This window comes from Stenella coeruleoalba (assembly GCF_951394435.1).
Source record: "Stenella coeruleoalba genome assembly, chromosome: 5".
Taxonomy (NCBI): Eukaryota; Metazoa; Chordata; class Mammalia; order Artiodactyla; family Delphinidae; genus Stenella; species Stenella coeruleoalba.
Genome location: NC_137150.1, coordinates 11,676,878 through 11,686,632, shown reverse-complemented (window position 1 = coordinate 11,686,632; position 9,755 = coordinate 11,676,878).

The following is a 9,755-nucleotide window of genomic DNA, read 5'->3' as shown; positions in this document are numbered from 1 at the left end:
CAAGCCTGGAGGTTTTGAATCAGCTGTGAAGTCACACTAGAGGAAGACTTTTCTCCTCATTCAGCCTCAGTGCTTAGAAGCTGGAACCATTAATCCAGATTCTCTCATTGTTTGATTTCCTCCTCTGGTACAATTCTGTGAGACGTGATTTCGCTCTTATAGGCCATTAGGATAGAAAAAGGATTCAGCAGAAATTTTCTAAATCCTCTTCCCAAGACTGAGTGGTATGTTATTCATCTTTAAAGGAATAGAAAACGAAACTCACAATGGAGGAAAATTTCTCTCATCTTCCTGAAGAAAACGCAGTAGCTCCTCTAATCAAGACAAACCATAATTCTCCAAGGATGGCAAGGGAGGAGCAGCTGGGCTTTGTGAATCTGACCACTGAACCCAACATTTATCTTGTGACAACTTTCCCTTATAGATGTAGCTGTTACCAACAAGTGCCTCACATTAACCCTTTGACCCAGGAAGAGGGCCAAATTAATTTCTGGATCACATTCAAGAAAGGCCAAGACAGCCCTTCGGGGCTGTCTAAAGACTCAGGAGAAATAACATAAACAAGTAGTCAACCCCAGGTGGTAAAGATCTTTTACAGAGGGGGAGACAGACATGGAGAAGCAAGGCTTACTTGTGCAACTACAGATTGTTGAAGCCAAGACTGCAATTCAGGAAATGAACCAGGAAGTGAATTTGGGCACAACGTACAAACAACCAAGCACCCGACATACGAGGTGTGGGGGTAGATTGTGTTTCTAAAGGTGGTTTCAGCCATACCTCTCACGTTTTTGTCTCTGCAATTCGAGTAAACACAATTGCACTGTCTCCTATGTTCAAGCATGAATACTGTCCTGGTTTGCCCTCCTCCTTCCTCTCAAAAGCAGACCCCTGAGACAGGAATCATGTGCATGGTGTTTGTTTGGGAGATGATCCTGGGAAACAGTGCTAAGGGAGTGAGATGGGAAAGAGAAGGCCAAGTTTTGGCATACATTTTGAGTCTTTTAGTGTAAAGTATATAGCAATTCTATGTTTCTAGCAGTTTTTAATACCTTAATAATAGACTGGAATGAGATCCAGAAGGCAATTAGTAAATGGAGAACTTCAATGAACTTTGTTAGAGGAGCAACAGCAATTGACATTACTGCAACTGGTAATTTTTCTGTAAGAAAGAGTGAATAAATAAATAAACGTCGCAGTTTAAAATTTTTTTCAGCAAAGCTCTTTAAGGAATAATCTGCATTTCCCCCCAAAGTCTCACAAAATGCACTCCTTCTTGTATATTATTTCCATCCCAAGATCTCTTGTGTTAGATTTTGTTGTTATTAAACTTTGGATATGGTGTTCTTCTCCCCCTCTTTTCCCCCCAAATTTTGAAGAAGTTTAGATGTATTGTGATTAGTCACCCATTCTCTGGGTGCAGAATTACACATATTCATAGACACACACAAGTACACACACACACGCACATGTACACACACACTCCCTATAGAGATTCAGTTTTCAGAGGCTGCAGTTTCTCAGGACAAAACCAAAATTTCTCTCTTCAGTAGTTGCAGGAATGATGGGAGAAAAATAGTTATTGCCATATATAAAATTAAAATTTTCCTAAAGAAATGGAACACTCAGTAAATGCATCCAAAGTGCAAGATTTATTTCCTATGACTTAAACTTGGGGTTTATCTGGTCAGTATTTTGCCAAGAGCAGGGCCTCAGAAAACTCTCTCTTCTTAATTAAAACTTTGAGAAGAGATGCAGAACTTGCGAGTGTAATTCCCTCCTACACACACACTATGCCCTTCTCCCCTTTTTAGCTGATCTCTTCAAGTTAAAATTAGGGAGGTGAGGAGCAAATGATATAGGTACATTTTTTTCTGTTGAAATTGTGGATGCTCATGAATTCTAAGCTGGGAGTGATTTTCTATTCCTTGGGGAGAATTCTAAACTATGTCTCTTCATTTATCAGTTTTAAAGTTCAGAGCAGTTTCTGTTACTGTTATTACTAAGGGAACACTACTCAAAGGTGGAAAAAATTCACAGTTCCCACTGTAACTGTCTTGAGGAGTGGATTGCTGAATAGAGGAGAATATTAATTAGCAATCAAAAGTATATATCATGGCATTATTTCCATTTTATCCAGGAATGAAGCTTTTTCTATGTCTGTGCTCAGACTCACAGATGATGAAATTAAAAAAATACTTCGAGATTATCTAGTCCAACTTCTTCCTTTTCCTCGAGAAGTAATGGAGGTGCAGGGAAGGCATTCAAGGTCACATAGCAGTTGGTGGCACAGCTAAGCCCCAACCTACTGTTCCCCTGATCTCTCCTCTACGATCTCCTGTTTCTTCACCTCCAGAAATGCCTGTGTCCATTTCTAAGCCTGGTTTCCAGCCTCCGATCAATTCTATGGGCCTCTAGGGAATTCCCTGGCGGCCCAGTGGTTAGGATTCCATGCTTCCACTGCAGGGGGCCCAGGTTTCATCCCTCGTCAGGGAACTAGGATCCCACAAGCCACGTGAGGTGGCCCCCACAAAATTCTAGGCTTCTAATGTCCTTCCTTTGCATTCTTCTTGATTTAACCCATCCTGGATTATTTTCTGTCGCTTGCAATGAAAGAACACTCACCTATATACGTGTTTGCTCACAACAGTAATGAAATCTATACTAAAGCATTGACACAATTTCACTTATTAAACTGGCAAAGATTTTTTGAAATGAATGGTACTACCCACTTTTGTTAAGATTTGGAAAAAATGACTGTTTATGATTGCTGGTGGGAGTGTAAATTGGTGAAATCCTTCTGGAAGACAAGGCAATATATATGAAAAAACTTATAAATGTTCACATTCCTTGATTGATTCATTTAAAAATTCTGTATAAAGACTTAGCTGCTAGGATATTTATAAAAATGCCATTTATAATTGGGAAAAATTAGAAACAATATACATAACTTGGATGACCATAATGTATTATCCAAAAGGGGACAATTTTGGGTGAAAGAGGACACTATTACAATTATACTAAGGCAAGAGGCATAAACCAAGAGGCAAATCAGTAGGATCATAGTCACCTTATCTATAACCAATGATCAGGGTGGGTAGTACCATGAGGGTATTCTACATCCACATAACAGAATTCAGGCAAGCTATTAAAAGTGATGGTATATTAAAATTATATAATTATTTAGATCTTTTTCTGGAACTTTGCTTCACTTTATTGATTCACTTTTGCCTTTTTGTACCCATTTAAAAATTTTATGGCTTTATAGTATGTTTTACTATATGGTAAACAAATTGCCCAATGTTAGTTTTCAAAACAATTATTCCAGATGAAATCCACAATAATTATTTCAAGTTCCTTGCCCACCCTTCCTACAATTTTAAAGTATATAATACTTTGGGGAGAAATGACATTTTAACATATTCTATATTTTAAGAATATAGAATGTATCTACTTTTGCTTTCTTTCTTATTGCTCAGTGGGATTTCATAGTTCCTCTATATTTCTTGTTATATTTATGCCTAGGTATTTTACATTGTTGTTGTTATTGTAAGTGTTATCCCCTCATTATTTGCATAAAAAAGGTTATAGATTTTTGTACTTCTGTATAACCAGTCATCCTACTGAACTTCCTTTTCAATTTAATAGCATTACATTATATTTTTCTTGGGTTTTCTAGCTAGATAACCACATTATCTGAAAATAATAACAACTTTGCTTCTTCCTTTCTCATTTTGTTTTATTGGCCCATTGTATTTGTCAGTATTTCCTGAATGGAGTTTAGTAATAGTTGCATTTTCACATGGTACTGCCAGACACTGCAGGAGAGCAGCCCTGCTCCCTTATGCTGCTTGTGTGGCCCAACAGTATCAGCAGGCACATGTAGCCTACACAGGGAATGCCCCTTGAGTGTTAGACTCAGGTGCCCAAGAGGGATTGCACCTCTGGGCACTATAAGTCTGAAACAATTAAAGGGGCTGTTCAAGAGACAACAAAGAACTAGGATGAGGTTAAATGACAAGGTTCATCTCCTACCTAGGGACACTCCTGGGAGACAGGGAGAGATAGATGCTTTGCATAATACATAGAAACAAATTCAGAGACTCAAACAAAATGAGGAAACAAAGAAACATGTTCCTAATGAAGAAAAAGGATAAAACCCCAGAAAAGGGACTTCCTTGGTGGTCCAGTGTTTACGACTCCATGCTTCCACTGCAGGGGGTGCATGTTCAATCCCTGGTCAGGGAACTAAGATCCTGCATGCTTCACAGTGCAGCCAAAAAGTTAAAAAAAAAAAACCTTAATGAAATGAAGATAAGTAGTTCACCTGTTAAAGAGTTCAAAATGGTCATAAAGATGCTCACTTGACTCAGGAGGAGGATGAATGAACAGAGTGAGAGCTTCAACAAAGAGATAGAAAACATAAGAGAGTACCAAACAGAAGTCACAGAACTGAAGAATACAATAACTGAACTGAAAAATACACTAGAAGGATTCAACAGCAGACTGGATGAAGCAGAAGAACAGATAAGCAACCTGAAAGACAGAGAAGTGGAAATCACCCAAATAGAACAGCAAAAAGAATAAAAGAATTTAAAAAAATGATGATAGCTTAAGGGACCTGTGGAACAACAACAAGTGTACTAATTTGCATTACAGAGGTACCAGAATGGGAAGAGGAAGAGAAAGGGGCAGAACACATATTTGAAGAAATAATGGCTGAAAACTACCCTAACCTGGGGAAGAAAACACATCCAGGTCCAGGAAGCACAGAGAGTCCCAAACAAGATGAACCCAAGGAGAGCCACACCAAGACACATTATAAATGAAATGTCAAAAGTTAAAGATAGAGAACATTAAAAGCAGCAAGAAAAAAAGAGCTCATTATACTCAAGGGAACACCCATAAGACTATGAGCTTATTTTTCAGCAGAAACTTTCCAGGCCAGAAGGGAGTGGTACAATTTATTCAAAAGTGCTGAAAGAAAAAAACTTCCAACCCAAAATTCTCTATATGGCAGAGTTTTCTCTGTCTCTCATTCAGAATTGAAGGAGAGATAGAGAGTTTTCCAGAGAAGCAAAAGTGAAAGGAGTTTATTACCACTAAGCCAGCCTTACAAGAAATTTAAGCTGAAAAGAAAAGACCCTAAATAGAAATAAGAAAATATATGAAAGAAAAACTCATGATATTGGCAAATATATAATAAAGGCAGAGGATCAACCAGTTATAAAGCTAGTAAGAAGGCTAAAAGAGAAAGGTAGTAAAATTAACTGAAACTATAATAATTAGTTAAGGAATATACAATATAAAAAGATGTAAAATATGATGTCAGAAATGTAAAATATGGGAAAGGGGAGTAAAAAGTTAGTGTTTTTAGAATGCACTTGAACTTAAGTGATTATCAACTTAAAATAGACTGTTATATATATAGGCTGTTATATGTGAACCTCATAGTAATTGCAAAGCAAAAATATAAAAATATATGGGAAAGAAATTTAAACATAACACTAGTGAAAATCATCAAATCACAAAGAAAGAGAAGAAAGAAACAGAGAAGAACTACAAAAACAACCAGAAAACAATTAACAAAATGGCAATAAATACATACTATCATGATTACTTTAAATGTAAATGGGCTAAATTCTCCAATCAAAAGACATAGAGTGGCTGAATGAATACAAAATCAAGATTCATCTATATATTGCCTACAAGAGACTTACTTCAGATCTAAAAACACACACAGGCTGAAAATGAAGCAATGGAAAAATATATTCCATATGAATGGAAACAGATAGAAAGCTGGAGTAGCAATACTTATATCAGACAAAATAGACTTTGAAAGAAAGACTAACAAAAGACAAAGAAGGGGATTACATAATAATAAACAGGTCAATCCAACAAGATATAACTTTTGTAAATATTTATGCACCCAACATAAGAGCACATAAATATATATGAAGCAAATATTAACAGAACTAAATGGAGAAATTAACAGCAATGCAATAATAGTAGGGGACTTTAATACCCCACTTGTATCAATGGATAGAGAATCCAGACAGAAAATTAGTAAGGAAACATTGACCTTAAATGACACTTTAGACCAGATGGACTTAATAGATATCTACAAAACATTCCACCCAAAAGAAGCAACATACACATTCTTCTCAAGTGTACATGGAACATTCTCCAGGATAGATCAAATATTAGGCCTCAAAAAAAGTCTCAGTGAATTTAAGGAGATTGAAATCATATCAAGAATCTTTTCCAACTACAATGGTATGAAACTAGAAATCAGTTATAAGAAGAAAACTGCAAAAATCAAAAACATGTGGAGAGTAAACAACATGCTACTAAACAACAAATGGATCAATAAAGAAATCAAAGCAGAAATCAAATAATACCTTGAGACAACGAAAATGGAAACGCAATATTACAAAAGCTATAGGATGCAACAAAAGCAGTTCTAAGAGGGAAATTCATAGCAATACCCCAAGGAAAAAAACAAACAAAATATCTCAAACAAACAGTCTAACTTTATACCTAAAGGACCTAGAAAAAGAACAAATGAAGTCCAAAGTTGTAGGAGGAAGAAATTATAAAAATCAGAGTGGAAGTAAAGGAAATAGAGGCAAAAAGAAAAGAAAAGAAAAGATCAATGAAACTAGAGCTGGCTCTTTGGAAAGAAACAAAATTGACAAACCTTTAGTCAGACTCATCACGAAACAAATGAAGCCCAAATAAATAAAATTAGAAATGTAATAGAAGTTACCACTGATACCACAGAAGTACAAAGAGTCATAAGAGACTACATGAACAATTATATGTCAGCAAACTGGACAATATAGAAGAAATAAATCATTCCTAGAAACACAGAATTAACTTTCTCTGTCTCTATGAAATTAGATGCAAAGTTATCTACCCCAGTCTTGAAGGTGTGTGCTTGTATGGGAGCATCCCTATACAGTGAGAGTGTGCTCTGGTAGGCTTGGTAGGAGAGCTAGAACTGAAATGAGCACACGCTGTGTCTTTCTCCAGGTTGTGCTGGCAACCACTGTCTTGGTAAGAGGTAGGGATGGCGTTCGAGGGGCTAGAACCAGAGCCAGGTGCAATCTGGGGTTTCTCTTATGCTCACTGGCCAACCCCATCCTATCAGGGGTGGGGCTGGGGCTCAAGGGGCTGGAACAGAAGCCCTGGAGCCCTGAGAGTTTTGGGCTTCTCCTGGGTGTGATGGTAATCTCTTCCTTGGCTTGGGGCATGACTGGGACCTGAGAGCTTGTGGCTGCACTTCTATGCTGCTTTTACTTTTTACCCCAGTGTGCAAGCCTTAGTTAGAGACTGGGTTTTGGCCAGAGGTGTTGGTGCCACACCACCAAGTTGTCCCCACCCCCTCCCACATGTGCACAGGGACAAGCACTCTGAAGGTGACAGGCTCTACCCTGGAGCTAGTCTCTCCCTTCTGAGTATGTGCACCAAAATGCACACTGTAATGGCTGCCTTCACCCTGGTCAGAGGCAGGGCTGGGGTCCAAGTTGGCTCTGTTTCCTCCAACTGTGTGCACTCTTGTTGGCCCTGGCAGCCTCTGCCTTAGTGGAGAGCAGTGCTGGAGCCAGATGGGCTGAGGCAGGAGTCTGGTGCAGGCTGAGGGGCAGGCTAGGGTGGTCCTGGCAAGCCAGCCAGAGCCCCAGGCAGTTTTCAGTCTGCTGCCTCCATGTTCTGACTGGTAGTCAGTAAGTCTATGCAAGTGCTCTTCAACAGCACAGTCTTGGTCTCTTACAGTCCTCAAGCAAGGTCCACTGGTTTTCAAACCAGATTAGAGGGCTCATGTTCCTGATGTTAGACTCCAGGGCTGGGTTGCCTAATATGTGGCTCGAACCCCTCGCCCCCAGGGAGGATCCCTGAGCCTGTGATATCCCCTCCTCTTCTGGGTCCCCTGCTAGAAAAGTGGGTCCTGGCCAGGTTGCTTTTTCTCCCTTCCTATCAGACTCCATGTGGATCCTTCTTCACAGCCTTGGTTATAGAAGAGCCATACTGCCAGTTCCCAGGTCAGTTTTGGTGAGGGTCTCTCTATATGTATTGATAGTTGTAGTTTTGATGTGTTTGTGAGGGGAAGTGAGCCCAGTGTCTTCCTACTCTGACATCGTGATCTCCTCCTGTGTTGTGTGTATTTGGACTGCTCCACCGACTAGCTGTTCCCCCACCTCTCTCCCCCTCTTTGGGCCTCCTGATTCCCTGAGACACAATAATACTGAATTTTGGCCTATTAATAAACCTATAATGGCTTCTAAGTGTTCGAGTGAAAGGGAGAATTGCACATCCCTCACTTTAAATCAAAAGCTAGAAATGATTAAGTTTAGTGAGGAAGGCATGTCAAAAGCTGGAATAGGCTGAAATCTAGGCCTGTTGTGACAAACAGTAAGTCAAGTTGTGAATACAAAGGAAAAGTTCTTGAAAGAAATTAGAAGTGCTACTCCAGTGAAAACGCTGATGATAAGAAAGTGAAACAGCCTTATTGCTGGTATGGAGAACTCTGAGTGGTCTGAATAGAGGATCAAACCAGTCACCACATTCCCTTAAGCCAAAGCTTAATCCAGAGTAAGTCTCTAACTCTCTTCAGACTGAGAGAAGTGAAGAAGCAGCAGAAGAAAAGTTTGAAGCTAGCAGAAGTTGGTTTATGAGGTTTAAGGAAAGAAGCCATCTCCATACATAAAAGTGCAAAGTGAAGCAGCAAGTGCTGATGAAGAAATAGCAGCAAGTTATCCAGAAGATTTAGCTAAGATCATTAATGAAAGTTAAACAACAGATTTTCAATGTAGATGAAACAGCCTTGTATTGGAAGAAGATGCCATCTAGGCCTTTCATAGCTAGAGAGGAGAAGTCAATGCTTGGCTTCAAAACTTCAAAGGATGGGCTGACTCTCTTGATTGAGGCTAATGCAGCTGGTGACTTGAAGTTGAAGCCAGTGTTAATTTACCATTCCTAAAATCCTAAGGCCCCTAAGAATTATGCAAATTTACTCTGCCTGTGTTCTATAAATGGAAGAACAAAGCTTGGATGACAGCACATCTATGTGGTTTACTGAATATTTTTATCCCATTGTTGAGACCTATTGCTCAGAAGAAAAGATTCCTTTCAAAATATGACTGTACTTTGACAATGCACCTGATCATCCAAGAGCTCTGATGGAGATGTACAACAAGATTCATGTTGTTTTCATGACTACCAACACAACATCCATTCTGCAACCCATGAACCAAGGAGTAATTTTGACTTTCAAGTCTTATTTTTTTTTTCAAGTCTTATTCTTTAAGAAATACATTTTGTAAGGCTATAGCTGCCATAGATAGTGATTCCTCTGATGAATCTGGGTGAAGTAAATTGACAAACTTCTGGAAAGAATTCACGATTCTAGATGCCATGAAGCACATTTGTCATTCATGGGAAGAGGTCAAAATATCAACATTAACAGGAATTTGAATTCCAACCTTCATGGGTGACCTTGGGGGCGTTCAAGACTTCAGTGGAGGAAGTAACTGCAGTTGTGGTGGAAATAGCAAGGAAATTAGTGTTAGAAGTGGCGCCTAAAGATGTGACTGAATTGCTGCAATCTCATGATAAAACTTGAATGGATGAGGAGTTGCTTCTTATGGATAACCAAAGAGGGGGATTTCTTGAGATGGAAACTACTCCTGGTGAACATGTGAAGCTTGTTGAAATGGCAACAAAGGATTTAGAATATTAAACTTAGTTGATAAAGCAGT